The sequence below is a fragment of the Aquarana catesbeiana genome, linkage group LG03 (assembly GCF_042186555.1).
Source record: "Aquarana catesbeiana isolate 2022-GZ linkage group LG03, ASM4218655v1, whole genome shotgun sequence".
NCBI classification, from domain to species: Eukaryota; Metazoa; Chordata; class Amphibia; order Anura; family Ranidae; genus Aquarana; species Aquarana catesbeiana.
This window is the reverse complement of record NC_133326.1, coordinates 645,318,618-645,344,428: the sequence shown is the minus strand read 5'-3', so window position 1 is coordinate 645,344,428 and position 25,811 is coordinate 645,318,618. Positions and strand designations below refer to the sequence as shown.

General features: G+C 49.3%; 30 non-coding genes and 5 pseudogenes across 30 annotated transcripts; all 35 read left to right on the top strand.

The window, feature by feature from the left end:
- The first annotated feature begins 185 nt into the window (after positions 1 to 185).
- Positions 186 to 326, top strand: LOC141135211 (U4 spliceosomal RNA). Its single transcript, XR_012243494.1, has one exon. It is a non-coding gene; the product is annotated as a U4 spliceosomal RNA (small nuclear RNA).
- A 641-nt stretch (positions 327 to 967) lies between these two features.
- TRNAK-UUU (transfer RNA lysine (anticodon UUU)) lies at positions 968 to 1,040 on the top strand. Its single transcript has one exon. It is a non-coding gene; the product is annotated as a tRNA-Lys (tRNA).
- Positions 1,041 to 1,606: 566 nt separating this feature from the next.
- On the top strand, positions 1,607 to 1,747 carry LOC141135210 (U4 spliceosomal RNA). The gene has a single exon (XR_012243493.1). It is a non-coding gene; the product is annotated as a U4 spliceosomal RNA (small nuclear RNA).
- Positions 1,748 to 2,388: 641 nt separating this feature from the next.
- Positions 2,389 to 2,461, top strand: TRNAK-UUU (transfer RNA lysine (anticodon UUU)). The gene has a single exon. It is a non-coding gene; the product is annotated as a tRNA-Lys (tRNA).
- Positions 2,462 to 3,027: 566 nt separating this feature from the next.
- Positions 3,028 to 3,168, top strand: LOC141135209 (U4 spliceosomal RNA). Its single transcript, XR_012243492.1, has one exon. It is a non-coding gene; the product is annotated as a U4 spliceosomal RNA (small nuclear RNA).
- Positions 3,169 to 3,809: 641 nt separating this feature from the next.
- On the top strand, positions 3,810 to 3,882 carry TRNAK-UUU (transfer RNA lysine (anticodon UUU)). The gene has a single exon. It is a non-coding gene; the product is annotated as a tRNA-Lys (tRNA).
- Positions 3,883 to 4,448: 566 nt separating this feature from the next.
- On the top strand, positions 4,449 to 4,589 carry LOC141135208 (U4 spliceosomal RNA). Its single transcript, XR_012243491.1, has one exon. It is a non-coding gene; the product is annotated as a U4 spliceosomal RNA (small nuclear RNA).
- A 638-nt stretch (positions 4,590 to 5,227) lies between these two features.
- On the top strand, positions 5,228 to 5,300 carry TRNAK-UUU (transfer RNA lysine (anticodon UUU)). Its single transcript has one exon. It is a non-coding gene; the product is annotated as a tRNA-Lys (tRNA).
- Positions 5,301 to 5,866: 566 nt separating this feature from the next.
- On the top strand, positions 5,867 to 6,007 carry LOC141135220 (U4 spliceosomal RNA). Its single transcript, XR_012243503.1, has one exon. It is a non-coding gene; the product is annotated as a U4 spliceosomal RNA (small nuclear RNA).
- Positions 6,008 to 6,648: 641 nt separating this feature from the next.
- On the top strand, positions 6,649 to 6,721 carry TRNAK-UUU (transfer RNA lysine (anticodon UUU)). The gene has a single exon. It is a non-coding gene; the product is annotated as a tRNA-Lys (tRNA).
- A 566-nt stretch (positions 6,722 to 7,287) lies between these two features.
- Positions 7,288 to 7,428, top strand: LOC141135207 (U4 spliceosomal RNA). Its single transcript, XR_012243490.1, has one exon. It is a non-coding gene; the product is annotated as a U4 spliceosomal RNA (small nuclear RNA).
- A 641-nt stretch (positions 7,429 to 8,069) lies between these two features.
- On the top strand, positions 8,070 to 8,142 carry TRNAK-UUU (transfer RNA lysine (anticodon UUU)). Its single transcript has one exon. It is a non-coding gene; the product is annotated as a tRNA-Lys (tRNA).
- A 566-nt stretch (positions 8,143 to 8,708) lies between these two features.
- Positions 8,709 to 8,849, top strand: LOC141135206 (U4 spliceosomal RNA). The gene has a single exon (XR_012243489.1). It is a non-coding gene; the product is annotated as a U4 spliceosomal RNA (small nuclear RNA).
- A 641-nt stretch (positions 8,850 to 9,490) lies between these two features.
- TRNAK-UUU (transfer RNA lysine (anticodon UUU)) lies at positions 9,491 to 9,563 on the top strand. Its single transcript has one exon. It is a non-coding gene; the product is annotated as a tRNA-Lys (tRNA).
- A 566-nt stretch (positions 9,564 to 10,129) lies between these two features.
- LOC141135269 (U4 spliceosomal RNA) lies at positions 10,130 to 10,270 on the top strand. The gene has a single exon (XR_012243550.1). It is a non-coding gene; the product is annotated as a U4 spliceosomal RNA (small nuclear RNA).
- Positions 10,271 to 10,908: 638 nt separating this feature from the next.
- TRNAK-UUU (transfer RNA lysine (anticodon UUU)) lies at positions 10,909 to 10,981 on the top strand. Its single transcript has one exon. It is a non-coding gene; the product is annotated as a tRNA-Lys (tRNA).
- Positions 10,982 to 11,547: 566 nt separating this feature from the next.
- LOC141135204 (U4 spliceosomal RNA) lies at positions 11,548 to 11,688 on the top strand. Its single transcript, XR_012243488.1, has one exon. It is a non-coding gene; the product is annotated as a U4 spliceosomal RNA (small nuclear RNA).
- Positions 11,689 to 12,329: 641 nt separating this feature from the next.
- On the top strand, positions 12,330 to 12,402 carry TRNAK-UUU (transfer RNA lysine (anticodon UUU)). Its single transcript has one exon. It is a non-coding gene; the product is annotated as a tRNA-Lys (tRNA).
- A 566-nt stretch (positions 12,403 to 12,968) lies between these two features.
- LOC141135203 (U4 spliceosomal RNA) lies at positions 12,969 to 13,109 on the top strand. Its single transcript, XR_012243487.1, has one exon. It is a non-coding gene; the product is annotated as a U4 spliceosomal RNA (small nuclear RNA).
- Positions 13,110 to 13,750: 641 nt separating this feature from the next.
- TRNAK-UUU (transfer RNA lysine (anticodon UUU)) lies at positions 13,751 to 13,823 on the top strand. Its single transcript has one exon. It is a non-coding gene; the product is annotated as a tRNA-Lys (tRNA).
- Positions 13,824 to 14,389: 566 nt separating this feature from the next.
- On the top strand, positions 14,390 to 14,454 carry LOC141135458 (U4 spliceosomal RNA; annotated as a pseudogene).
- Positions 14,455 to 15,586: 1,132 nt separating this feature from the next.
- LOC141135666 (U4 spliceosomal RNA) lies at positions 15,587 to 15,708 on the top strand (annotated as a pseudogene).
- A 641-nt stretch (positions 15,709 to 16,349) lies between these two features.
- On the top strand, positions 16,350 to 16,422 carry TRNAK-UUU (transfer RNA lysine (anticodon UUU)). Its single transcript has one exon. It is a non-coding gene; the product is annotated as a tRNA-Lys (tRNA).
- Positions 16,423 to 16,988: 566 nt separating this feature from the next.
- LOC141135202 (U4 spliceosomal RNA) lies at positions 16,989 to 17,129 on the top strand. Its single transcript, XR_012243486.1, has one exon. It is a non-coding gene; the product is annotated as a U4 spliceosomal RNA (small nuclear RNA).
- Positions 17,130 to 17,770: 641 nt separating this feature from the next.
- On the top strand, positions 17,771 to 17,843 carry TRNAK-UUU (transfer RNA lysine (anticodon UUU)). Its single transcript has one exon. It is a non-coding gene; the product is annotated as a tRNA-Lys (tRNA).
- A 566-nt stretch (positions 17,844 to 18,409) lies between these two features.
- On the top strand, positions 18,410 to 18,550 carry LOC141135268 (U4 spliceosomal RNA). Its single transcript, XR_012243549.1, has one exon. It is a non-coding gene; the product is annotated as a U4 spliceosomal RNA (small nuclear RNA).
- A 638-nt stretch (positions 18,551 to 19,188) lies between these two features.
- On the top strand, positions 19,189 to 19,261 carry TRNAK-UUU (transfer RNA lysine (anticodon UUU)). The gene has a single exon. It is a non-coding gene; the product is annotated as a tRNA-Lys (tRNA).
- A 566-nt stretch (positions 19,262 to 19,827) lies between these two features.
- Positions 19,828 to 19,968, top strand: LOC141135201 (U4 spliceosomal RNA). The gene has a single exon (XR_012243485.1). It is a non-coding gene; the product is annotated as a U4 spliceosomal RNA (small nuclear RNA).
- A 641-nt stretch (positions 19,969 to 20,609) lies between these two features.
- On the top strand, positions 20,610 to 20,682 carry TRNAK-UUU (transfer RNA lysine (anticodon UUU)). The gene has a single exon. It is a non-coding gene; the product is annotated as a tRNA-Lys (tRNA).
- A 566-nt stretch (positions 20,683 to 21,248) lies between these two features.
- On the top strand, positions 21,249 to 21,389 carry LOC141135200 (U4 spliceosomal RNA). The gene has a single exon (XR_012243484.1). It is a non-coding gene; the product is annotated as a U4 spliceosomal RNA (small nuclear RNA).
- A 641-nt stretch (positions 21,390 to 22,030) lies between these two features.
- Positions 22,031 to 22,103, top strand: TRNAK-UUU (transfer RNA lysine (anticodon UUU)). Its single transcript has one exon. It is a non-coding gene; the product is annotated as a tRNA-Lys (tRNA).
- A 566-nt stretch (positions 22,104 to 22,669) lies between these two features.
- On the top strand, positions 22,670 to 22,734 carry LOC141135457 (U4 spliceosomal RNA; annotated as a pseudogene).
- Positions 22,735 to 23,859: 1,125 nt separating this feature from the next.
- Positions 23,860 to 23,985, top strand: LOC141135696 (U4 spliceosomal RNA; annotated as a pseudogene).
- Positions 23,986 to 24,626: 641 nt separating this feature from the next.
- TRNAK-UUU (transfer RNA lysine (anticodon UUU)) lies at positions 24,627 to 24,699 on the top strand. Its single transcript has one exon. It is a non-coding gene; the product is annotated as a tRNA-Lys (tRNA).
- Positions 24,700 to 25,265: 566 nt separating this feature from the next.
- Positions 25,266 to 25,330, top strand: LOC141135456 (U4 spliceosomal RNA; annotated as a pseudogene).
- Positions 25,331 to 25,811: the final 481 nt, after the last annotated feature.

Below are 25,811 nucleotides of genomic sequence, written 5' to 3'. Positions count from 1 at the left end.
TTAGTTCTTTCAAATGCTAACACTATTCAGTGGGTAAACAATGCCCACTTAGGCATCGTCCCTGTCTCATTAACATGCCAAGTCCCAGAATGCTCAGCGGCCCACTGGATGACACTTATGTGTCTCTCCTCAATGTCAATTTCTCCTCCAAGGAAGGGCAGATGTTGGCAGGCACTGATTTGGTTAGCTTTGCGCAGTGGCAGTATCATAGCCAATGAGGTTCAACTGAGGCGTGATTATTGCTAATTGAAAACTTTTCCCAATACCCCGCCACGATGACTTGAAATACAGTCAGCACTGGCAATTTTTGAGAGTCTCTGAGGAGACTGAGCAATGTGTTTTCAACAGCAGATAAGTGACGGCTTCTTACATGCAGACTGAGATGCGTTAGAGTTGAGAAAGTGAGTCACGGGCCCATTGACACCATAGAGAGCTTTTGTGTCATCACGCAGCCTGGGTAGAACAATCAGTGATTGGCACGCGCCGCTCGTTCTTCACTTGCCTGTAATCCAGAGTGGACTCTACCTCGTTTTTTTGCCTGGGTTTCTTCTGCTGGACCTGGCAACATGAGGCTCAAGGTGAACTGTCTTTATTTGTAACCCAGTCACTGATTAAGAATACTGGAAGCGTGTTGGTCCAGGGTTAAGGAAGCCTTTCGGGCGGTGTCTTTTTGCAAGGCCCTTGTTTCCGGTCAAAGAGCATTGAACTGTAGGTAAAACTAAGGCAGAAACTTTAGGCGTTCTCCACCTGTACCGGACTGGACCCTATCTGCATGGTTGCAGGTTAGATTCTCCCTTTTATCTTCAACCTGTCCTAGAAAATTAAACGGGAGAGGACGATTGGCCAGCCTGGGCAAGCCAAATACTTGTGCTTTCAGGCACCCGGTCCCCTTGGCTGAATGGTCTTTTTCCACCATACATGTCAAGATTCAAGCAGCTTGGACCGCTATGGAGGAGGAGCTTTGAGAGCCCGGATAGCTCAGTCGGTAGAGCATCAGACTTTTAATCTGAGGGTCCAGGGTTCAAGTCCCTGTTCGGGCGGTGCCTTTCACTTACCTATGAGGCCTTTGAGCTGCCAATAGGGCAGTCTTTATGCACATCTGCCGGGAATGCTCACTGGCTCAGAGAGATGAAATGCCCTAACTTCCCCCTTTCTAGGCTCCTGGAATCTGCCAGAAATAAAGGTGGCTGAAGGTGATTGCTTGACCAACTGTTTCCCAACAACCCTTGTCTATGGCAGCTTACCTGGGCTCCAGTTCAGGCATGTTATCTAGCGAACTTTCAACAAAGGCCCCAAATCCTTCCACCTTGGTCTTTTCTCAGCAGCATAGCTGTTCAAACACATACGCTCCCAGTGGCCTTTCAGGACTGCTGTGGGAGAAACGCATCTGACATCTAGGGCCCTGTCCCTTTAGATTCTCCTTAGTTCTTTCAAATGCTAACACTATTCAGTGGGTAAACAATGCCCACTTAGGCATCGTCCCTGTCTCATTAACATGCCAAGTCCCAGAATGCTCAGCGGCCCACTGGATGACACTTATGTGTCTCTCCTCAATGTCAATTTCTCCTCCAAGGAAGGGCAGATGTTGGCAGGCACTGATTTGGTTAGCTTTGCGCAGTGGCAGTATCATAGCCAATGAGGTTCAACTGAGGCGTGATTATTGCTAATTGAAAACTTTTCCCAATACCCCGCCACGATGACTTGAAATACAGTCAGCACTGGCAATTTTTGAGAGTCTCTGAGGAGACTGAGCAATGTGTTTTCAACAGCAGATAAGTGACGGCTTCTTACATGCAGACTGAGATGCGTTAGAGTTGAGAAAGTGAGTCACGGGCCCATTGACACCATAGAGAGCTTTTGTGTCATCACGCAGCCTGGGTAGAACAATCAGTGATTGGCACGCGCCGCTCGTTCTTCACTTGCCTGTAATCCAGAGTGGACTCTACCTCGTTTTTTTGCCTGGGTTTCTTCTGCTGGACCTGGCAACATGAGGCTCAAGGTGAACTGTCTTTATTTGTAACCCAGTCACTGATTAAGAATACTGGAAGCGTGTTGGTTCAGGGTTAAGGAAGCCTTTCGGGCGGTGTCTTTTTGCAAGGCCCTTGTTTCCGGTCAAAGAGCATTGAACTGTAGGTAAAACTAAGGCAGAAACTTTAGGCGTTCTCCACCTGTACCGGACTGGACCCTATCTGCATGGTTGCAGGTTAGATTCTCCCTTTTATCTTCAACCTGTCCTAGAAAATTAAACGGGAGAGGACGATTGGCCAGCCTGGGCAAGCCAAATACTTGTGCTTTCAGGCACCCGGTCCCCTTGGCTGAATGGTCTTTTTCCACCATACATGTCAAGATTCAAGCAGCTTGGACCGCTATGGAGGAGGAGCTTTGAGAGCCCGGATAGCTCAGTCGGTAGAGCATCAGACTTTTAATCTGAGGGTCCAGGGTTCAAGTCCCTGTTCGGGCGGTGCCTTTCACTTACCTATGAGGCCTTTGAGCTGCCAATAGGGCAGTCTTTATGCACATCTGCCGGGAATGCTCACTGGCTCAGAGAGATGAAATGCCCTAACTTCCCCCTTTCTAGGCTCCTGGAATCTGCCAGAAATAAAGGTGGCTGAAGGTGATTGCTTGACCAACTGTTTCCCAACAACCCTTGTCTATGGCAGCTTACCTGGGCTCCAGTTCAGGCATGTTATCTAGCGAACTTTCAACAAAGGCCCCAAATCCTTCCACCTTGGTCTTTTCTCAGCAGCATAGCTGTTCAAACACATACGCTCCCAGTGGCCTTTCAGGACTGCTGTGGGAGAAACGCATCTGACATCTAGGGCCCTGTCCCTTTAGATTCTCCTTAGTTCTTTCAAATGCTAACACTATTCAGTGGGTAAACAATGCCCACTTAGGCATCGTCCCTGTCTCATTAACATGCCAAGTCCCAGAATGCTCAGCGGCCCACTGGATGACACTTATGTGTCTCTCCTCAATGTCAGTTTCTCCTCCAAGGAAGGGCAGATGTTGGCAGGCACTGATTTGGTTAGCTTTGCGCAGTGGCAGTATCATAGCCAATGAGGTTCAACTGAGGCGTGATTATTGCTAATTGAAAACTTTTCCCAATACCCCGCCACGATGACTTGAAATACAGTCAGCACTGGCAATTTTTGAGAGTCTCTGAGGAGACTGAGCAATGTGTTTTCAACAGCAGATAAGTGACGGCTTCTTACATGCAGACTGAGATGCGTTAGAGTTGAGAAAGTGAGTCACGGGCCCATTGACACCATAGAGAGCTTTTGTGTCATCACGCAGCCTGGGTAGAACAATCAGTGATTGGCACGCGCCGCTCGTTCTTCACTTGCCTGTAATCCAGAGTGGACTCTACCTCGTTTTTTTGCCTGGGTTTCTTCTGCTGGACCTGGCAACATGAGGCTCAAGGTGAACTGTCTTTATTTGTAACCCAGTCACTGATTAAGAATACTGGAAGCGTGTTGGTCCAGGGTTAAGGAAGCCTTTCGGGCGGTGTCTTTTTGCAAGGCCCTTGTTTCCGGTCAAAGAGCATTGAACTGTAGGTAAAACTAAGGCAGAAACTTTAGGCGTTCTCCACCTGTACCGGACTGGACCCTATCTGCATGGTTGCAGGTTAGATTCTCCCTTTTATCTTCAACCTGTCCTAGAAAATTAAACGGGAGAGGACGATTGGCCAGCCTGGGCAAGCCAAATACTTGTGCTTTCAGGCACCCGGTCCCCTTGGCTGAATGGTCTTTTTCCACCATACGTGTCAAGATTCAAGCAGCTTGGACCGCTATGGAGGAGGAGCTTTGAGAGCCCGGATAGCTCAGTCGGTAGAGCATCAGACTTTTAATCTGAGGGTCCAGGGTTCAAGTCCCTGTTCGGGCGGTGCCTTTCACTTACCTATGAGGCCTTTGAGCTGCCAATAGGGCAGTCTTTATGCACATCTGCCGGGAATGCTCACTGGCTCAGAGAGATGAAATGCCCTAACTTCCCCCTTTCTAGGCTCCTGGAATCTGCCAGAAATAAAGGTGGCTGAAGGTGATTGCTTGACCAACTGTTTCCCAACAACCCTTGTCTATGGCAGCTTACCTGGGCTCCAGTTCAGGCATGTTATCTAGCGAACTTTCAACAAAGGCCCCAAATCCTTCCACCTTGGTCTTTTCTCAGCAGCATAGCTGTTCAAACACATACGCTCCCAGTGGCCTTTCAGGACTGCTGTGGGAGAAACGCATCTGACATCTAGGGCCCTGTCCCTTTAGATTCTCCTTAGTTCTTTCAAATGCTAACACTATTCAGTGGGTAAACAATGCCCACTTAGGCATCGTCCCTGTCTCATTAACATGCCAAGTCCCAGAATGCTCAGCGGCCCACTGGATGACACTTATGTGTCTCTCCTCAATGTCAATTTCTCCTCCAAGGAAGGGCAGATGTTGGCAGGCACTGATATGGTTAGCTTTGCGCAGTGGCAGTATCATAGCCAATGAGGTTCAACTGAGGCGTGATTATTGCTAATTGAAAACTTTTCCCAATACCCCGCCACGATGACTTGAAATACAGTCAGCACTGGCAATTTTTGAGAGTCTCTGAGGAGACTGAGCAATGTGTTTTCAACAGCAGATAAGTGACGGCTTCTTACATGCAGACTGAGATGCGTTAGAGTTGAGAAAGTGAGTCACGGGCCCATTGACACCATAGAGAGCTTTTGTGTCATCACGCAGCCTGGGTAGAACAATCAGTGATTGGCACGCGCCGCTCGTTCTTCACTTGCCTGTAATCCAGAGTGGACTCTACCTCGTTTTTTTGCCTGGGTTTCTTCTGCTGGACCTGGCAACATGAGGCTCAAGGTGAACTGTCTTTATTTGTAACCCAGTCACTGATTAAGAATACTGGAAGCGTGTTGGTCCAGGGTTAAGGAAGCCTTTCGGGCGGTGTCTTTTTGCAAGGCCCTTGTTTCCGGTCAAAGAGCATTAAACTGTAGGTAAAACTAAGGCAGAAACTTTAGGCGTTCTCCACCTGTACCGGACTGGACCCTATCTGCATGGTTGCAGGTTAGATTCTCCCTTTTATCTTCAACCTGTCCTAGAAAATTAAACGGGAGAGGACGATTGGCCAGCCTGGGCAAGCCAAATACTTGTGCTTTCAGGCACCCGGTCCCCTTGGCTGAATGGTCTTTTTCCACCATACGTGTCAAGATTCAAGCAGCTTGGACCGCTATGGAGAGGCTTTGAGAGCCCGGATAGCTCAGTCGGTAGAGCATCAGACTTTTAATCTGAGGGTCCAGGGTTCAAGTCCCTGTTCGGGCGGTGCCTTTCACTTACCTATGAGGCCTTTGAGCTGCCAATAGGGCAGTCTTTATGCACATCTGCCGGGAATGCTCACTGGCTCAGAGAGATGAAATGCCCTAACTTCCCCCTTTCTAGGCTCCTGGAATCTGCCAGAAATAAAGGTGGCTGAAGGTGATTGCTTGACCAACTGTTTCCCAACAACCCTTGTCTATGGCAGCTTACCTGGGCTCCAGTTCAGGCATGTTATCTAGCGAACTTTCAACAAAGGCCCCAAATCCTTCCACCTTGGTCTTTTCTCAGCAGCATAGCTGTTCAAACACATACGCTCCCAGTGGCCTTTCAGGACTGCTGTGGGAGAAACGCATCTGACATCTAGGGCCCTGTCCCTTTAGATTCTCCTTAGTTCTTTCAAATGCTAACACTATTCAGTGGGTAAACAATGCCCACTTAGGCATCGTCCCTGTCTCATTAACATGCCAAGTCCCAGAATGCTCAGCGGCCCACTGGATGACACTTATGTGTCTCTCCTCAATGTCAATTTCTCCTCCAAGGAAGGGCAGATGTTGGCAGGCACTGATTTGGTTAGCTTTGTGCAGTGGCAGTATCATAGCCAATGAGGTTCAACTGAGGCGTGATTATTGCTAATTGAAAACTTTTCCCAATACCCCGCCACGATGACTTGAAATACAGTCAGCACTGGCAATTTTTGAGAGTCTCTGAGGAGACTGAGCAATGTGTTTTCAACAGCAGATAAGTGACGGCTTCTTACATGCAGACTGAGATGCGTTAGAGTTGAGAAAGTGAGTCACGGGCCCATTGACACCATAGAGAGCTTTTGTGTCATCACGCAGCCTGGGTAGAACAATCAGTGATTGGCACGCGCCGCTCGTTCTTCACTTGCCTGTAATCCAGAGTGGACTCTACCTCGTTTTTTTGCCTGGGTTTCTTCTGCTGGACCTGGCAACATGAGGCTCAAGGTGAACTGTCTTTATTTGTAACCCAGTCACTGATTAAGAATACTGGAAGCGTGTTGGTCCAGGGTTAAGGAAGCCTTTCGGGCGGTGTCTTTTTGCAAGGCCCTTGTTTCCGGTCAAAGAGCATTGAACTGTAGGTAAAACTAAGGCAGAAACTTTAGGCGTTCTCCACCTGTACCGGACTGGACCCTATCTGCATGGTTGCAGGTTAGATTCTCCCTTTTATCTTCAACCTGTCCTAGAAAATTAAACGGGAGAGGACGATTGGCCAGCCTGGGCAAGCCAAATACTTGTGCTTTCAGGCACCCGGTCCCCTTGGCTGAATGGTCTTTTTCCACCATACATGTCAAGATTCAAGCAGCTTGGACCGCTATGGAGGAGGAGCTTTGAGAGCCCGGATAGCTCAGTCGGTAGAGCATCAGACTTTTAATCTGAGGGTCCAGGGTTCAAGTCCCTGTTCGGGCGGTGCCTTTCACTTACCTATGAGGCCTTTGAGCTGCCAATAGGGCAGTCTTTATGCACATCTGCCGGGAATGCTCACTGGCTCAGAGAGATGAAATGCCCTAACTTCCCCCTTTCTAGGCTCCTGGAATCTGCCAGAAATAAAGGTGGCTGAAGGTGATTGCTTGACCAACTGTTTCCCAACAACCCTTGTCTATGGCAGCTTACCTGGGCTCCAGTTCAGGCATGTTATCTAGCGAACTTTCAACAAAGGCCCCAAATCCTTCCACCTTGGTCTTTTCTCAGCAGCATAGCTGTTCAAACACATACGCTCCCAGTGGCCTTTCAGGACTGCTGTGGGAGAAACGCATCTGACATCTAGGGCCCTGTCCCTTTAGATTCTCCTTAGTTCTTTCAAATGCTAACACTATTCAGTGGGTAAACAATGCCCACTTAGGCATCGTCCCTGTCTCATTAACATGCCAAGTCCCAGAATGCTCAGCGGCCCACTGGATGACACTTATGTGTCTCTCCTCAATGTCAATTTCTCCTCCAAGGAAGGGCAGATGTTGGCAGGCACTGATTTGGTTAGCTTTGCGCAGTGGCAGTATCATAGCCAATGAGGTTCAACTGAGGCGTGATTATTGCTAATTGAAAACTTTTCCCAATACCCCGCCACGATGACTTGAAATACAGTCAGCACTGGCAATTTTTGAGAGTCTCTGAGGAGACTGAGCAATGTGTTTTCAACAGCAGATAAGTGACGGCTTCTTACATGCAGACTGAGATGCGTTAGAGTTGAGAAAGTGAGTCACGGGCCCATTGACACCATAGAGAGCTTTTGTGTCATCACGCAGCCTGGGTAGAACAATCAGTGATTGGCACGCGCCGCTCGTTCTTCACTTGCCTGTAATCCAGAGTGGACTCTACCTCGTTTTTTTGCCTGGGTTTCTTCTGCTGGACCTGGCAACATGAGGCTCAAGGTGAACTGTCTTTATTTGTAACCCAGTCACTGATTAAGAATACTGGAAGCGTGTTGGTCCAGGGTTAAGGAAGCCTTTCGGGCGGTGTCTTTTTGCAAGGCCCTTGTTTCCGGTCAAAGAGCATTGAACTGTAGGTAAAACTAAGGCAGAAACTTTAGGCGTTCTCCACCTGTACCGGACTGGACCCTATCTGCATGGTTGCAGGTTAGATTCTCCCTTTTATCTTCAACCTGTCCTAGAAAATTAAACGGGAGAGGACGATTGGCCAGCCTGGGCAAGCCAAATACTTGTGCTTTCAGGCACCCGGTCCCCTTGGCTGAATGGTCTTTTTCCACCATACATGTCAAGATTCAAGCAGCTTGGACCGCTATGGAGGAGGAGCTTTGAGAGCCCGGATAGCTCAGTCGGTAGAGCATCAGACTTTTAATCTGAGGGTCCAGGGTTCAAGTCCCTGTTCGGGCGGTGCCTTTCACTTACCTATGAGGCCTTTGAGCTGCCAATAGGGCAGTCTTTATGCACATCTGCCGGGAATGCTCACTGGCTCAGAGAGATGAAATGTCCTAACTTCCCCCTTTCTAGGCTCCTGGAATCTGCCAGAAATAAAGGTGGCTGAAGGTGATTGCTTGACCAACTGTTTCCCAACAACCCTTGTCTATGGCAGCTTACCTGGGCTCCAGTTCAGGCATGTTATCTAGCGAACTTTCAACAAAGGCCCCAAATCCTTCCACCTTGGTCTTTTCTCAGCAGCATAGCTGTTCAAACACATACGCTCCCAGTGGCCTTTCAGGACTGCTGTGGGAGAAACGCATCTGACATCTAGGGCCCTGTCCCTTTAGATTCTCCTTAGTTCTTTCAAATGCTAACACTATTCAGTGGGTAAACAATGCCCACTTAGGCATCGTCCCTGTCTCATTAACATGCCAAGTCCCAGAATGCTCAGCGGCCCACTGGATGACACTTATGTGTCTCTCCTCAATGTCAATTTCTCCTCCAAGGAAGGGCAGATGTTGGCAGGCACTGATTTGGTTAGCTTTGCGCAGTGGCAGTATCATAGCCAATGAGGTTCAACTGAGGCGTGATTATTGCTAATTGAAAACTTTTCCCAATACCCCGCCACGATGACTTGAAATACAGTCAGCACTGGCAATTTTTGAGAGTCTCTGAGGAGACTGAGCAATGTGTTTTCAACAGCAGATAAGTGACGGCTTCTTACATGCAGACTGAGATGCGTTAGAATTGAGAAAGTGAGTCACAGGCCCATTGACACCATAGAGAGCTTTTGTGTCATCACGCAGCCTGGGTAGAACAATCAGTGATTGGCACGCGCCGCTCGTTCTTCACTTGCCTGTAATCCAGAGTGGACTCTACCTCGTTTTTTTGCCTGGGTTTCTTCTGCTGGACCTGGCAACATGAGGCTCAAGGTGAACTGTCTTTATTTGTAACCCAGTCACTGATTAAGAATACTGGAAGCGTGTTGGTCCAGGGTTAAGGAAGCCTTTCGGGCGGTGTCTTTTTGCAAGGCCCTTGTTTCCGGTCAAAGAGCATTGAACTGTAGGTAAAACTAAGGCAGAAACTTTAGGCGTTCTCCACCTGTACCGGACTGGACCCTATCTGCATGGTTGCAGGTTAGATTCTCCCTTTTATCTTCAACCTGTCCTAGAAAATTAAACGGGAGAGGACGATTGGCCAGCCTGGGCAAGCCAAATACTTGTGCTTTCAGGCACCCGGTCCCCTTGGCTGAATGGTCTTTTTCCACCATACGTGTCAAGATTCAAGCAGCTTGGACCGCTATGGAGGAGGAGCTTTGAGAGCCCGGATAGCTCAGTCGGTAGAGCATCAGACTTTTAATCTGAGGGTCCAGGGTTCAAGTCCCTGTTCGGGCGGTGCCTTTCACTTACCTATGAGGCCTTTGAGCTGCCAATAGGGCAGTCTTTATGCACATCTGCCGGGAATGCTCACTGGCTCAGAGAGATGAAATGCCCTAACTTCCCCCTTTCTAGGCTCCTGGAATCTGCCAGAAATAAAGGTGGCTGAAGGTGATTGCTTGACCAACTGTTTCCCAACAACCCTTGTCTATGGCAGCTTACCTGGGCTCCAGTTCAGGCATGTTATCTAGCGAACTTTCAACAAAGGCCCCAAATCCTTCCACCTTGGTCTTTTCTCAGCAGCATAGCTGTTCAAACACATACGCTCCCAGTGGCCTTTCAGGACTGCTGTGGGAGAAACGCATCTGACATCTAGGGCCCTGTCCCTTTAGATTCTCCTTAGTTCTTTCAAATGCTAACACTATTCAGTGGGTAAACAATGCCCACTTAGGCATCGTCCCTGTCTCATTAACATGCCAAGTCCCAGAATGCTCAGCGGCCCACTGGATGACACTTATGTGTCTCTCCTCAATGTCAATTTCTCCTCCAAGGAAGGGCAGATGTTGGCAGGCACTGATTTGGTTAGCTTTGCGCAGTGGCAGTATCATAGCCAATGAGGTTCAACTGAGGCGTGATTATTGCTAATTGAAAACTTTTCCCAATACCCCCCCACGATGACTTGAAATACAGTCAGCACTGGCAATTTTTGAGAGTCTCTGAGGAGACTGAGCAATGTGTTTTCAACAGCAGATAAGTGACGGCTTCTTACATGCAGACTGAGATGCGTTAGAGTTGAGAAAGTGAGTCACGGGCCCATTGACACCATAGAGAGCTTTTGTGTCATCACGCAGCCTGGGTAGAACAATCAGTGATTGGCACGCGCCGCTCGTTCTTCACTTGCCTGTAATCCAGAGTGGACTCTACCTCGTTTTTTTGCCTGGGTTTCTTCTGCTGGACCTGGCAACATGAGGCTCAAGGTGAACTGTCTTTATTTGTAACCCAGTCACTGATTAAGAATACTGGAAGCGTGTTGGTCCAGGGTTAAGGAAGCCTTTCGGGCGGTGTCTTTTTGCAAGGCCCTTGTTTCCGGTCAAAGAGCATTAAACTGTAGGTAAAACTAAGGCAGAAACTTTAGGCGTTCTCCACCTGTACCGGACTGGACCCTATCTGCATGGTTGCAGGTTAGATTCTCCCTTTTATCTTCAACCTGTCCTAGAAAATTAAACGGGAGAGGACGATTGGCCAGCCTGGGCAAGCCAAATACTTGTGCTTTCAGGCACCCGGTCCCCTTGGCTGAATGGTCTTTTTCCACCATACGTGTCAAGATTCAAGCAGCTTGGACCGCTATGGAGAGGCTTTGAGAGCCCGGATAGCTCAGTCGGTAGAGCATCAGACTTTTAATCTGAGGGTCCAGGGTTCAAGTCCCTGTTCGGGCGGTGCCTTTCACTTACCTATGAGGCCTTTGAGCTGCCAATAGGGCAGTCTTTATGCACATCTGCCGGGAATGCTCACTGGCTCAGAGAGATGAAATGCCCTAACTTCCCCCTTTCTAGGCTCCTGGAATCTGCCAGAAATAAAGGTGGCTGAAGGTGATTGCTTGACCAACTGTTTCCCAACAACCCTTGTCTATGGCAGCTTACCTGGGCTCCAGTTCAGGCATGTTATCTAGCGAACTTTCAACAAAGGCCCCAAATCCTTCCACCTTGGTCTTTTCTCAGCAGCATAGCTGTTCAAACACATACGCTCCCAGTGGCCTTTCAGGACTGCTGTGGGAGAAACGCATCTGACATCTAGGGCCCTGTCCCTTTAGATTCTCCTTAGTTCTTTCAAATGCTAACACTATTCAGTGGGTAAACAATGCCCACTTAGGCATCGTCCCTGTCTCATTAACATGCCAAGTCCCAGAATGCTCAGCGGCCCACTGGATGACACTTATGTGTCTCTCCTCAATGTCAATTTCTCCTCCAAGGAAGGGCAGATGTTGGCAGGCACTGATTTGGTTAGCTTTGCGCAGTGGCAGTATCATAGCCAATGAGGTTCAACTGAGGCGTGATTATTGCTAATTGAAAACTTTTCCCAATACCCCGCCACGATGACTTGAAATACAGTCAGCACTGGCAATTTTTGAGAGTCTCTGAGGAGACTGAGCAATGTGTTTTCAACAGCAGATAAGTGACGGCTTCTTACATGCAAACTGAGATGCGTTAGAGTTGAGAAAGTGAGTCACGGGCCCATTGACACCATAGAGAGCTTTTGTGTCATCACGCAGCCTGGGTAGAACAATCAGTGATTGGCACGCGCCGCTCGTTCTTCACTTGCCTGTAATCCAGAGTGGACTCTACCTCGTTTTTTTGCCTGGGTTTCTTCTGCTGGACCTGGCAACATGAGGCTCAAGGTGAACTGTCTTTATTTGTAACCCAGTCACTGATTAAGAATACTGGAAGCGTGTTGGTTCAGGGTTAAGGAAGCCTTTCGGGCGGTGTCTTTTTGCAAGGCCCTTGTTTCCGGTCAAAGAGCATTGAACTGTAGGTAAAACTAAGGCAGAAACTTTAGGCGTTCTCCACCTGTACCGGACTGGACCCTATCTGCATGGTTGCAGGTTAGATTCTCCCTTTTATCTTCAACCTGTCCTAGAAAATTAAACGGGAGAGGACGATTGGCCAGCCTGGGCAAGCCAAATACTTGTGCTTTCAGGCACCCGGTCCCCTTGGCTGAATGGTCTTTTTCCACCATACATGTCAAGATTCAAGCAGCTTGGACCGCTATGGAGGAGGAGCTTTGAGAGCCCGGATAGCTCAGTCGGTAGAGCATCAGACTTTTAATCTGAGGGTCCAGGGTTCAAGTCCCTGTTCGGGCGGTGCCTTTCACTTACCTATGAGGCCTTTGAGCTGCCAATAGGGCAGTCTTTATGCACATCTGCCGGGAATGCTCACTGGCTCAGAGAGATGAAATGCCCTAACTTCCCCCTTTCTAGGCTCCTGGAATCTGCCAGAAATAAAGGTGGCTGAAGGTGATTGCTTGACCAACTGTTTCCCAACAACCCTTGTCTATGGCAGCTTACCTGGGCTCCAGTTCAGGCATGTTATCTAGCGAACTTTCAACAAAGGCCCCAAATCCTTCCACCTTGGTCTTTTCTCAGCAGCATAGCTGTTCAAACACATACGCTCCCAGTGGCCTTTCAGGACTGCTGTGGGAGAAACGCATCTGACATCTAGGGCCCTGTCCCTTTAGATTCTCCTTAGTTCTTTCAAATGCTAACACTATTCAGTGGGTAAACAATGCCCACTTAGGCATCGTCCCTGTCTCATTAACATGCCAAGTCCCAGAATGCTCAGCGGCCCACTGGATGACACTTATGTGTCTCTCCTCAATGTCAGTTTCTCCTCCAAGGAAGGGCAGATGTTGGCAGGCACTGATTTGGTTAGCTTTGCGCAGTGGCAGTATCATAGCCAATGAGGTTCAACTGAGGCGTGATTATTGCTAATTGAAAACTTTTCCCAATACCCCGCCACGATGACTTGAAATACAGTCAGCACTGGCAATTTTTGAGAGTCTCTGAGGAGACTGAGCAATGTGTTTTCAACAGCAGATAAGTGACGGCTTCTTACATGCAGACTGAGATGCGTTAGAGTTGAGAAAGTGAGTCACGGGCCCATTGACACCATAGAGAGCTTTTGTGTCATCACGCAGCCTGGGTAGAACAATCAGTGATTGGCACGCGCCGCTCGTTCTTCACTTGCCTGTAATCCAGAGTGGACTCTACCTCGTTTTTTTGCCTGGGTTTCTTCTGCTGGACCTGGCAACATGAGGCTCAAGGTGAACTGTCTTTATTTGTAACCCAGTCACTGATTAAGAATACTGGAAGCGTGTTGGTCCAGGGTTAAGGAAGCCTTTCGGGCGGTGTCTTTTTGCAAGGCCCTTGTTTCCGGTCAAAGAGCATTGAACTGTAGGTAAAACTAAGGCAGAAACTTTAGGCGTTCTCCACCTGTACCGGACTGGACCCTATCTGCATGGTTGCAGGTTAGATTCTCCCTTTTATCTTCAACCTGTCCTAGAAAATTAAACGGGAGAGGACGATTGGCCAGCCTGGGCAAGCCAAATACTTGTGCTTTCAGGCACCCGGTCCCCTTGGCTGAATGGTCTTTTTCCACCATACGTGTCAAGATTCAAGCAGCTTGGACCGCTATGGAGGAGGAGCTTTGAGAGCCCGGATAGCTCAGTCGGTAGAGCATCAGACTTTTAATCTGAGGGTCCAGGGTTCAAGTCCCTGTTCGGGCGGTGCCTTTCACTTACCTATGAGGCCTTTGAGCTGCCAATAGGGCAGTCTTTATGCACATCTGCCGGGAATGCTCACTGGCTCAGAGAGATGAAATGCCCTAACTTCCCCCTTTCTAGGCTCCTGGAATCTGCCAGAAATAAAGGTGGCTGAAGGTGATTGCTTGACCAACTGTTTCCCAACAACCCTTGTCTATGGCAGCTTACCTGGGCTCCAGTTCAGGCATGTTATCTAGCGAACTTTCAACAAAGGCCCCAAATCCTTCCACCTTGGTCTTTTCTCAGCAGCATAGCTGTTCAAACACATACGCTCCCAGTGGCCTTTCAGGACTGCTGTGGGAGAAACGCATCTGACATCTAGGGCCCTGTCCCTTTAGATTCTCCTTAGTTCTTTCAAATGCTAACACTATTCAGTGGGTAAACAATGCCCACTTAGGCATCGTCCCTGTCTCATTAACATGCCAAGTCCCAGAATGCTCAGCGGCCCACTGGATGACACTTATGTGTCTCTCCTCAATGTCAATTTCTCCTCCAAGGAAGGGCAGATGTTGGCAGGCACTGATTTGGTTAGCTTTGCGCAGTGGCAGTATCATAGCCAATGAGGTTCAACTGAGGCGTGATTATTGCTAATTGCTTCTCGGCCCTTTGGCTAAGATCGAATCTAGTATCTGTTCTTATCAGTTTCCAGGAGGTGGCGCTTGCTTCTGTCCCTGATCTATGGCGAGATAGAGATGGGATTGCGGTTGCTATGCAAAACCTGCTGGAGTGAAGGTAACCCGGAGCGGTGTGTAGCCGAAAGGGAAGCCTTCTGATGGGGACGGAGAACCATTCGGTCTTGGCGGAGGGTCGGGATCCTGGCCTTCTGGCCTGGATTGGGGCGGATCTAGCTCCAGGCAGTTATTTGGGAGAGAACGCTTACTCCTGCCTTGCAAGGGGGGGAGGGAGTGGCAAGTACTTCCCGAATGTAATTAGGAGGAGTGATGGGAGCGACGGCAGAGCCTGATGGTAAAGGGCTCTTTCCGGCTTCCTGATCTCCATATCCTTCCTGTCTGTGGTGGGGTCTGCTGTGGTCTGGGCTGGGTGGTCAGGGCTTTTTCGAAAAGCCAGTGGTGAATGTGCCCCTGAAGTGGCAGTTCAGGGGTGCCGTATAGTCACGGTGTGAAAGCACTTGATTTTATGGCACCATGGTCACTTCACCACAACACACGTTTTTCGCACCTGCCTCTTGGGCCGGGCCTTTTGGCCAGGACCAGGGGAAATTTTTATGCCTGGCCGGAGGGCCGGCCATTGTATAGCACAATGGCCACTTTCACTCTCCCATCTCACTATCTTCCCCACTCTTTCTTTTACCCCTGTTTGTCACCTTTTTGTCTTTTTTTTGGTTGTCTTTGTATACACGTTTTGTCACTGTGTGGCGAGTAGGGTGTGGGTCCTCGGGCCTACTCTGAAAGTCTTGGGAGGGGGTGGACATAGGCCTTTTGGCTTGGTTCGCCCTCTCCTTTGAGGGGTCTCTCTTCGGGAGAGCCCCACTGTACTTGGGTTGGTCTGCTTCGGCAGTCCTTCCAGTTGTGGGGGTCCGCCTTGTTTCGGCCGGATGGACCCTTTGTCTGAGTACCTCAGTCCCTGTCTGGAGCCTAACGCCCCGGGGGATCAGGGTAAGGTCCTTCCCTAGTGGAGGACTCTGTACACCCGTTGCACGTTTTTGTGTTTCACTCTCTATGTGTGGGCACTTTTTTTTGGCACCGGGTGGAAGTTTTTGAGGTGTGTTTTGCACGCCACTGGCTTTTCGATAGAGTGATTATTGCTAATTGAAAACTTTTCCCAATACCCCGCCACGATGACTTGAAATACAGTCAGCACTGGCAATTTTTGAGAGTCTCTGAGGAGACTGAGCAATGTGTTTTCAACAGCAGATAAGTGACGGCTTCTTACATGCAGACTGAGATGCGTTAGAGTTGAGAAAGTGAGTCACGGGCCCATTGACACCATAGAGAGCTTTTGTGTCATCACGCAGCCTGGGTAGAACAATCAGTGATTGGCACGCGCCGCTCGTTCTTCACTTGCCTGTAATCCAGAGTGGACTCTACCTCGTTTTTTTGCCTGGGTTTCTTCTGCTGGACCTGGCAACATGAGGCTCAAGGTGAACTGTCTTTATTTGTAACCCAGTCACTGATTAAGAATACTGGAAGCGTGTTGGTCCAGGGTTAAGGAAGCCTTTCGGGCGGTGTCTTTTTGCAAGGCCCTTGTTTCCGGTCAAAGAGCATTGAACTGTAGGTAAAACTAAGGCAGAAACTTTAGGCGTTCTCCACCTGTACCGGACTGGACCCTATCTGCATGGTTGCAGGTTAGATTCTCCCTTTTATCTTCAACCTGTCCTAGAAAATTAAACGGGAGAGGACGATTGGCCAGCCTGGGCAAGCCAAATACTTGTGCTTTCAGGCACCCGGTCCCCTTGGCTGAATGGTCTTTTTCCACCATACATGTCAAGATTCAAGCAGCTTGGACCGCTATGGAGGAGGAGCTTTGAGAGCCCGGATAGCTCAGTCGGTAGAGCATCAGACTTTTAATCTGAGGGTCCAGGGTTCAAGTCCCTGTTCGGGCGGTGCCTTTCACTTACCTATGAGGCCTTTGAGCTGCCAATAGGGCAGTCTTTATGCACATCTGCCGGGAATGCTCACTGGCTCAGAGAGATGAAATGTCCTAACTTCCCCCTTTCTAGGCTCCTGGAATCTGCCAGAAATAAAGGTGGCTGAAGGTGATTGCTTGACCAACTGTTTCCCAACAACCCTTGTCTATGGCAGCTTACCTGGGCTCCAGTTCAGGCATGTTATCTAGCGAACTTTCAACAAAGGCCCCAAATCCTTCCACCTTGGTCTTTTCTCAGCAGCATAGCTGTTCAAACACATACGCTCCCAGTGGCCTTTCAGGACTGCTGTGGGAGAAACGCATCTGACATCTAGGGCCCTGTCCCTTTAGATTCTCCTTAGTTCTTTCAAATGCTAACACTATTCAGTGGGTAAACAATGCCCACTTAGGCATCGTCCCTGTCTCATTAACATGCCAAGTCCCAGAATGCTCAGCGGCCCACTGGATGACACTTATGTGTCTCTCCTCAATGTCAATTTCTCCTCCAAGGAAGGGCAGATGTTGGCAGGCACTGATTTGGTTAGCTTTGCGCAGTGGCAGTATCATAGCCAATGAGGTTCAACTGAGGCGTGATTATTGCTAATTGAAAACTTTTCCCAATACCCCGCCACGATGACTTGAAATACAGTCAGCACTGGCAATTTTTGAGAGTCTCTGAGGAGACTGAGCAATGTGTTTTCAACAGCAGATAAGTGACGGCTTCTTACATGCAGACTGAGATGCGTTAGAATTGAGAAAGTGAGTCACGGGCCCATTGACACCATAGAGAGCTTTTGTGTCATCACGCAGCCTGGGTAGAACAATCAGTGATTGGCACGCGCCGCTCGTTCTTCACTTGCCTGTAATCCAGAGTGGACTCTACCTCGTTTTTTTGCCTGGGTTTCTTCTGCTGGACCTGGCAACATGAGGCTCAAGGTGAACTGTCTTTATTTGTAACCCAGTCACTGATTAAGAATACTGGAAGCGTGTTGGTCCAGGGTTAAGGAAGCCTTTCGGGCGGTGTCTTTTTGCAAGGCCCTTGTTTCCGGTCAAAGAGCATTGAACTGTAGGTAAAACTAAGGCAGAAACTTTAGGCGTTCTCCACCTGTACCGGACTGGACCCTATCTGCATGGTTGCAGGTTAGATTCTCCCTTTTATCTTCAACCTGTCCTAGAAAATTAAACGGGAGAGGACGATTGGCCAGCCTGGGCAAGCCAAATACTTGTGCTTTCAGGCACCCGGTCCCCTTGGCTGAATGGTCTTTTTCCACCATACGTGTCAAGATTCAAGCAGCTTGGACCGCTATGGAGGAGGAGCTTTGAGAGCCCGGATAGCTCAGTCGGTAGAGCATCAGACTTTTAATCTGAGGGTCCAGGGTTCAAGTCCCTGTTCGGGCGGTGCCTTTCACTTACCTATGAGGCCTTTGAGCTGCCAATAGGGCAGTCTTTATGCACATCTGCCGGGAATGCTCACTGGCTCAGAGAGATGAAATGCCCTAACTTCCCCCTTTCTAGGCTCCTGGAATCTGCCAGAAATAAAGGTGGCTGAAGGTGATTGCTTGACCAACTGTTTCCCAACAACCCTTGTCTATGGCAGCTTACCTGGGCTCCAGTTCAGGCATGTTATCTAGCGAACTTTCAACAAAGGCCCCAAATCCTTCCACCTTGGTCTTTTCTCAGCAGCATAGCTGTTCAAACACATACGCTCCCAGTGGCCTTTCAGGACTGCTGTGGGAGAAACGCATCTGACATCTAGGGCCCTGTCCCTTTAGATTCTCCTTAGTTCTTTCAAATGCTAACACTATTCAGTGGGTAAACAATGCCCACTTAGGCATCGTCCCTGTCTCATTAACATGCCAAGTCCCAGAATGCTCAGCGGCCCACTGGATGACACTTATGTGTCTCTCCTCAATGTCAATTTCTCCTCCAAGGAAGGGCAGATGTTGGCAGGCACTGATTTGGTTAGCTTTGCGCAGTGGCAGTATCATAGCCAATGAGGTTCAACTGAGGCGTGATTATTGCTAATTGAAAACTTTTCCCAATACCCCCCCACGATGACTTGAAATACAGTCAGCACTGGCAATTTTTGAGAGTCTCTGAGGAGACTGAGCAATGTGTTTTCAACAGCAGATAAGTGACGGCTTCTTACATGCAGACTGAGATGCGTTAGAGTTGAGAAAGTGAGTCACGGGCCCATTGACACCATAGAGAGCTTTTGTGTCATCACGCAGCCTGGGTAGAACAATCAGTGATTGGCACGCGCCGCTCGTTCTTCACTTGCCTGTAATCCAGAGTGGACTCTACCTCGTTTTTTTGCCTGGGTTTCTTCTGCTGGACCTGGCAACATGAGGCTCAAGGTGAACTGTCTTTATTTGTAACCCAGTCACTGATTAAGAATACTGGAAGCGTGTTGGTCCAGGGTTAAGGAAGCCTTTCGGGCGGTGTCTTTTTGCAAGGCCCTTGTTTCCGGTCAAAGAGCATTAAACTGTAGGTAAAACTAAGGCAGAAACTTTAGGCGTTCTCCACCTGTACCGGACTGGACCCTATCTGCATGGTTGCAGGTTAGATTCTCCCTTTTATCTTCAACCTGTCCTAGAAAATTAAACGGGAGAGGACGATTGGCCAGCCTGGGCAAGCCAAATACTTGTGCTTTCAGGCACCCGGTCCCCTTGGCTGAATGGTCTTTTTCCACCATACGTGTCAAGATTCAAGCAGCTTGGACCGCTATGGAGAGGCTTTGAGAGCCCGGATAGCTCAGTCGGTAGAGCATCAGACTTTTAATCTGAGGGTCCAGGGTTCAAGTCCCTGTTCGGGCGGTGCCTTTCACTTACCTATGAGGCCTTTGAGCTGCCAATAGGGCAGTCTTTATGCACATCTGCCGGGAATGCTCACTGGCTCAGAGAGATGAAATGCCCTAACTTCCCCCTTTCTAGGCTCCTGGAATCTGCCAGAAATAAAGGTGGCTGAAGGTGATTGCTTGACCAACTGTTTCCCAACAACCCTTGTCTATGGCAGCTTACCTGGGCTCCAGTTCAGGCATGTTATCTAGCGAACTTTCAACAAAGGCCCCAAATCCTTCCACCTTGGTCTTTTCTCAGCAGCATAGCTGTTCAAACACATACGCTCCCAGTGGCCTTTCAGGACTGCTGTGGGAGAAACGCATCTGACATCTAGGGCCCTGTCCCTTTAGATTCTCCTTAGTTCTTTCAAATGCTAACACTATTCAGTGGGTAAACAATGCCCACTTAGGCATCGTCCCTGTCTCATTAACATGCCAAGTCCCAGAATGCTCAGCGGCCCACTGGATGACACTTATGTGTCTCTCCTCAATGTCAATTTCTCCTCCAAGGAAGGGCAGATGTTGGCAGGCACTGATTTGGTTAGCTTTGCGCAGTGGCAGTATCATAGCCAATGAGGTTCAACTGAGGCGTGATTATTGCTAATTGAAAACTTTTCCCAATACCCCGCCACGATGACTTGAAATACAGTCAGCACTGGCAATTTTTGAGAGTCTCTGAGGAGACTGAGCAATGTGTTTTCAACAGCAGATAAGTGACGGCTTCTTACATGCAAACTGAGATGCGTTAGAGTTGAGAAAGTGAGTCACGGGCCCATTGACACCATAGAGAGCTTTTGTGTCATCACGCAGCCTGGGTAGAACAATCAGTGATTGGCACGCGCCGCTCGTTCTTCACTTGCCTGTAATCCAGAGTGGACTCTACCTCGTTTTTTTGCCTGGGTTTCTTCTGCTGGACCTGGCAACATGAGGCTCAAGGTGAACTGTCTTTATTTGTAACCCAGTCACTGATTAAGAATACTGGAAGCGTGTTGGTTCAGGGTTAAGGAAGCCTTTCGGGCGGTGTCTTTTTGCAAGGCCCTTGTTTCCGGTCAAAGAGCATTGAACTGTAGGTAAAACTAAGGCAGAAACTTTAGGCGTTCTCCACCTGTACCGGACTGGACCCTATCTGCATGGTTGCAGGTTAGATTCTCCCTTTTATCTTCAACCTGTCCTAGAAAATTAAACGGGAGAGGACGATTGGCCAGCCTGGGCAAGCCAAATACTTGTGCTTTCAGGCACCCGGTCCCCTTGGCTGAATGGTCTTTTTCCACCATACATGTCAAGATTCAAGCAGCTTGGACCGCTATGGAGGAGGAGCTTTGAGAGCCCGGATAGCTCAGTCGGTAGAGCATCAGACTTTTAATCTGAGGGTCCAGGGTTCAAGTCCCTGTTCGGGCGGTGCCTTTCACTTACCTATGAGGCCTTTGAGCTGCCAATAGGGCAGTCTTTATGCACATCTGCCGGGAATGCTCACTGGCTCAGAGAGATGAAATGCCCTAACTTCCCCCTTTCTAGGCTCCTGGAATCTGCCAGAAATAAAGGTGGCTGAAGGTGATTGCTTGACCAACTGTTTCCCAACAACCCTTGTCTATGGCAGCTTACCTGGGCTCCAGTTCAGGCATGTTATCTAGCGAACTTTCAACAAAGGCCCCAAATCCTTCCACCTTGGTCTTTTCTCAGCAGCATAGCTGTTCAAACACATACGCTCCCAGTGGCCTTTCAGGACTGCTGTGGGAGAAACGCATCTGACATCTAGGGCCCTGTCCCTTTAGATTCTCCTTAGTTCTTTCAAATGCTAACACTATTCAGTGGGTAAACAATGCCCACTTAGGCATCGTCCCTGTCTCATTAACATGCCAAGTCCCAGAATGCTCAGCGGCCCACTGGATGACACTTATGTGTCTCTCCTCAATGTCAGTTTCTCCTCCAAGGAAGGGCAGATGTTGGCAGGCACTGATTTGGTTAGCTTTGCGCAGTGGCAGTATCATAGCCAATGAGGTTCAACTGAGGCGTGATTATTGCTAATTGAAAACTTTTCCCAATACCCCGCCACGATGACTTGAAATACAGTCAGCACTGGCAATTTTTGAGAGTCTCTGAGGAGACTGAGCAATGTGTTTTCAACAGCAGATAAGTGACGGCTTCTTACATGCAGACTGAGATGCGTTAGAGTTGAGAAAGTGAGTCACGGGCCCATTGACACCATAGAGAGCTTTTGTGTCATCACGCAGCCTGGGTAGAACAATCAGTGATTGGCACGCGCCGCTCGTTCTTCACTTGCCTGTAATCCAGAGTGGACTCTACCTCGTTTTTTTGCCTGGGTTTCTTCTGCTGGACCTGGCAACATGAGGCTCAAGGTGAACTGTCTTTATTTGTAACCCAGTCACTGATTAAGAATACTGGAAGCGTGTTGGTCCAGGGTTAAGGAAGCCTTTCGGGCGGTGTCTTTTTGCAAGGCCCTTGTTTCCGGTCAAAGAGCATTGAACTGTAGGTAAAACTAAGGCAGAAACTTTAGGCGTTCTCCACCTGTACCGGACTGGACCCTATCTGCATGGTTGCAGGTTAGATTCTCCCTTTTATCTTCAACCTGTCCTAGAAAATTAAACGGGAGAGGACGATTGGCCAGCCTGGGCAAGCCAAATACTTGTGCTTTCAGGCACCCGGTCCCCTTGGCTGAATGGTCTTTTTCCACCATACGTGTCAAGATTCAAGCAGCTTGGACCGCTATGGAGGAGGAGCTTTGAGAGCCCGGATAGCTCAGTCGGTAGAGCATCAGACTTTTAATCTGAGGGTCCAGGGTTCAAGTCCCTGTTCGGGCGGTGCCTTTCACTTACCTATGAGGCCTTTGAGCTGCCAATAGGGCAGTCTTTATGCACATCTGCCGGGAATGCTCACTGGCTCAGAGAGATGAAATGCCCTAACTTCCCCCTTTCTAGGCTCCTGGAATCTGCCAGAAATAAAGGTGGCTGAAGGTGATTGCTTGACCAACTGTTTCCCAACAACCCTTGTCTATGGCAGCTTACCTGGGCTCCAGTTCAGGCATGTTATCTAGCGAACTTTCAACAAAGGCCCCAAATCCTTCCACCTTGGTCTTTTCTCAGCAGCATAGCTGTTCAAACACATACGCTCCCAGTGGCCTTTCAGGACTGCTGTGGGAGAAACGCATCTGACATCTAGGGCCCTGTCCCTTTAGATTCTCCTTAGTTCTTTCAAATGCTAACACTATTCAGTGGGTAAACAATGCCCACTTAGGCATCGTCCCTGTCTCATTAACATGCCAAGTCCCAGAATGCTCAGCGGCCCACTGGATGACACTTATGTGTCTCTCCTCAATGTCAATTTCTCCTCCAAGGAAGGGCAGATGTTGGCAGGCACTGATATGGTTAGCTTTGCGCAGTGGCAGTATCATAGCCAATGAGGTTCAACTGAGGCGTGATTATTGCTAATTGCTTCTCGGCCTTTTGGCGAAGATCGAGTGTAGTATCTGTTCTTATCAGTTTCCAGGAGGTGGCGCTTGCTTCTGTCCCTGATCTATGGCGAGATAGAGATGGGATTGCGGTTGCTATGCAAAACCTGCTGGAGTGAAGGTAACCCGGAGCGGTTTGTAGCCGAAAGGGAAGCCTTCTGATGGGGACGGAGAACCATTCGGTCTTGGCGGAGGGTCGCGATCCTGGCCTTCTGGCCTGGATTGGGGCAGCTCTAGCTCTGGACAGTTATTTGGGAGAGAACGCTGGCTCCCCTTGCTCCCACCGGGGGAGCGGCCAGTATTTCCCAAATGTAATTAGGTAGGAGGGACGGAATGACGGTGAAGCCTGATGGCAAGGGCTCTCTCCAAGCTTCCAGAACTCCATACCTTTCTGCCTGGGGTGGGGGCTGCTGTGGTCTGGGCTGTGGGTCAGGGCTTTTTCGAAAAGCCAGTGGTGAATGTGCCCCTGAAGTGGCAGTTCAGGGGTGCCGTATAGTCACGGTGTGAAAGCACTTGATTTTATGGCACCATGGTCACTTCACCACAACACACGTTTTTCGCACCTGCCTCTTGGGCCGGGCCTTTTGGCCAGGACCAGGGGAAATTTTTATGCCTGGCCGGAGGGCCGGCCATTGTATAGCACAATGGCCACTTTCACTCTCCCATCTCACTATCTTCCCCACTCTTTCTTTTACCCCTGTTTGTCACCTTTTTGTCCTTTTTTTGGTTGTTTTGTATACACGTTTGTCACTGTGTGGCGAGTAGGGTGTGGGTCCTCGGGCCTACTCTGAAAGTCTTGGGAGGGGGTGGACATAGGCCTTTTGGCTTGGTTCGCCCTCTCCTTTGAGGGGTCTCTCTTCGGGAGAGCCCCACTGTACTTGGGTTGGTCTGCTTCGGCAGTCCTTCCAGTTGTGGGGGTCCGCCTGGTTTCGGCCAGATGGACCCTTTGTCTGAGTACCTCAGTCCCTGTCCGGAGCCTAACGCCCCGGGGGATCAGGGTAAGGTCCTTCCCTAGTGGAGGACTCTGTACACCCGTTGCACGTTTTTGTGTTTCACTCTCTATGTGTGGGCACTTTTTTTTGGCACCGGGTGGAAGTTTTTGAGGTGTGTTTTGCACGCCACTGGCTTTTCGATAGAGAGAGTGATTATTGCTAATTGAAAACTTTTCCCAATACCCCGCCACGATGACTTGAAATACAGTCAGCACTGGCAATTTTTGAGAGTCTCTGAGGAGACTGAGCAATGTGTTTTCAACAGCAGATAAGTGACGGCTTCTTACATGCAGACTGAGATGCGTTAGAGTTGAGAAAGTGAGTCACGGGCCCATTGACACCATAGAGAGCTTTTGTGTCATCACGCAGCCTGGGTAGAACAATCAGTGATTGGCACGCGCCGCTCGTTCTTCACTTGCCTGTAATCCAGAGTGGACTCTACCTCGTTTTTTTGCCTGGGTTTCTTCTGCTGGACCTGGCAACATGAGGCTCAAGGTGAACTGTCTTTATTTGTAACCCAGTCACTGATTAAGAATACTGGAAGCGTGTTGGTCCAGGGTTAAGGAAGCCTTTCGGGCGGTGTCTTTTTGCAAGGCCCTTGTTTCCGGTCAAAGAGCATTGAACTGTAGGTAAAACTAAGGCAGAAACTTTAGGCGTTCTCCACCTGTACCGGACTGGACCCTATCTGCATGGTTGCAGGTTAGATTCTCCCTTTTATCTTCAACCTGTCCTAGAAAATTAAACGGGAGAGGACGATTGGCCAGCCTGGGCAAGCCAAATACTTGTGCTTTCAGGCACCCGGTCCCCTTGGCTGAATGGTCTTTTTCCACCATACATGTCAAGATTCAAGCAGCTTGGACCGCTATGGAGGAGGAGCTTTGAGAGCCCGGATAGCTCAGTCGGTAGAGCATCAGACTTTTAATCTGAGGGTCCAGGGTTCAAGTCCCTGTTCGGGCGGTGCCTTTCACTTACCTATGAGGCCTTTGAGCTGCCAATAGGGCAGTCTTTATGCACATCTGCCGGGAATGCTCACTGGCTCAGAGAGATGAAATGCCCTAACTTCCCCCTTTCTAGGCTCCTGGAATCTGCCAGAAATAAAGGTGGCTGAAGGTGATTGCTTGACCAACTGTTTCCCAACAACCCTTGTCTATGGCAGCTTACCTGGGCTCCAGTTCAGGCATGTTATCTAGCGAACTTTCAACAAAGGCCCCAAATCCTTCCACCTTGGTCTTTTCTCAGCAGCATAGCTGTTCAAACACATACGCTCCCAGTGGCCTTTCAGGACTGCTGTGGGAGAAACGCATCTGACATCTAGGGCCCTGTCCCTTTAGATTCTCCTTAGTTCTTTCAAATGCTAACACTATTCAGTGGGTAAACAATGCCCACTTAGGCATCGTCCCTGTCTCATTAACATGCCAAGTCCCAGAATGCTCAGCGGCCCACTGGATGACACTTATGTGTCTCTCCTCAATGTCAATTTCTCCTCCAAGGAAGGGCAGATGTTGGCAGGCACTGATTTGGTTAGCTTTGCGCAGTGGCAGTATCATAGCCAATGAGGTTCAACTGAGGCGTGATTATTGCTAATTGCTTCTCGGCCCTTTGGCTAAGATCGAATCTAGTATCTGTTCTTATCAGTTTCCAGGAGGTGGCGCTTGCTTCTGTCCCTGATCTATGGCGAGATAGAGATGGGATTGCGGTTGCTATGCAAAACCTGCTGGAGTGAAGGTAACCCGGAGCGGTTTGTAGCCGAAAGGGAAGCCTTCTGATGGGGACGGAGAACCATTCGGTCTTGGCGGAGGGTCGGGACCCTGGCCTTCTGGCCTGGATTGGGGCAGCTCTAGCTCTGGACAGTTATTTGGGAGAGAACGCTGGCTCCCCTTGCTCCCACCGGGGGAGCGGCCAGTATTTCCCAAATGTAATTAGGTAGGAGGGACGGAACGACGGTGAAGCCTGATGGCAAGGGCTCTCTCCAAGCTTCCAGAACTCCATACCTTTCTGCCTGGGGTGGGGGCTGCTGTGGTCTGGGCTGTGGGTCAGGGCTTTTTCGAAAAGCCAGTGGTGAATGTGCC